Source organism: Chrysochloris asiatica, unplaced genomic scaffold (assembly GCF_000296735.1).
Source record: "Chrysochloris asiatica unplaced genomic scaffold, ChrAsi1.0 scaffold00167, whole genome shotgun sequence".
NCBI lineage: Eukaryota > Metazoa > Chordata > Mammalia > Afrosoricida > Chrysochloridae > Chrysochloris > Chrysochloris asiatica.
This window is the reverse complement of record NW_006408685.1, coordinates 4,125,167-4,126,522: the sequence shown is the minus strand read 5'-3', so window position 1 is coordinate 4,126,522 and position 1,356 is coordinate 4,125,167. Positions and strand designations below refer to the sequence as shown.

Sequence of the window (1,356 nt, the reverse complement as noted above, 5' to 3'; positions counted from 1 at the left end):
ATATATATTCAGAATATAGTAATACTAACTGAAAATTTCTAACAAAAGTTTATCTTAGCTAATCAGAAATCCTGGCTACTGAAAAGTTCTAAGGCCCAAAGAGTTGTTATCCAGTTTACTTCATTTTGGGTTTACAAATTATAGTCAGGCATACAACCAAGATTGAAACTACCAACTGTTCACCAAATACATAAATTTTTCTCTTTGATATTTCCTTCTAATACTAAAAAGAAAATATATTTATAATGAGCTTTCACTTTTTAAAGAACTAAAATTATTAAAGAAATCTCACTAGTCTTCAAAAATACTAAAAGTTATATAAATACCATTTTCTTAAAGATAAATTCTTCAGCAAGAATCTGTATTAAAAAAGCTTACTTTGGATTATTTCATTTAGCACTTCAAGTTTCCACTTTGCAACTTTGACAACTGTCACAGATTTGTTAGTTTACTGTCAATGATATCTTTAGAATGTGCTACTGTGTGTTTACCTGTGTACAATAAAATAAATGCAAGAAAAGTTTCCAAATTTCAAAAGCAACATAATAATGAAATATTCAATATGAAACAAAAAAGTTACAACAGGGATTCCCTTTACACCGTTACATTTGTGAAATATAATCCTTTTTATGTTTTAAAAACTAATGTATGAACTTTCATTTTTATCAAGATGAAGTATTTAGATGGCCCACATTTATTTTTCAATTAAAAAATGAAACAATAGACTGAATTACTTTTATTAATATACACATCAAGTTACTGAATGGTGACTTTATGTAGTTTTCCCCTTAAAGATGGCACTTGCAGGTACAAAGATGTAGAGATGTCTACAGCCTTCAGATGATAACTTGAAAAGATTCTTCAACAGCAGTTTGATACTGGGTTTCCTCATATAGCTGAAGATTCACAAGAACTATCTGAAATAGGTGATTACTGTTACAGTGATCCAATAAACACTGTCTGGTAAAATTGGATTCTTGACACAATGGACACTTAAAAGTGGGATGCCCAGAAGAACATGTATTCTCTTGGTAAGTTTCTGTGTTATCAGATGTGGATGTTTCACTCCTATTACTGTTCCCTACTGAATCTTGAGAGATCTGAAAGCTTGGAATGATAGAAGAAACACCATATTCAACCTGGTATTTCTTACAAGATTAGTAATGATGGCTCATGCGATAGAAGTTAATCTGTTTTGCACAGAATCTGCAGCTACCAGAAAACTTCATGATATTTTCTCTGGTAGCATGAATAGAGCTGAGAACCTCAAGGTCAGCAGTTCGAAACTACCAGCTGCTCCGCGGGAGAAAGATGAGGCTTTCTGCTCCCGTAAAGATTTACAGCCTCGGAAACCCT

At 32.2% G+C, this 1,356-nt stretch overlaps 1 pseudogene; it reads right to left on the bottom strand.

Annotated features, from left to right (window-relative positions):
• Window positions 1–836: 836 nt before the first annotated feature.
• The window catches only part of LOC102828718, an 8,572-nt pseudogene continuing 8,052 nt past the window's right edge, over window positions 837–1,356 (bottom strand).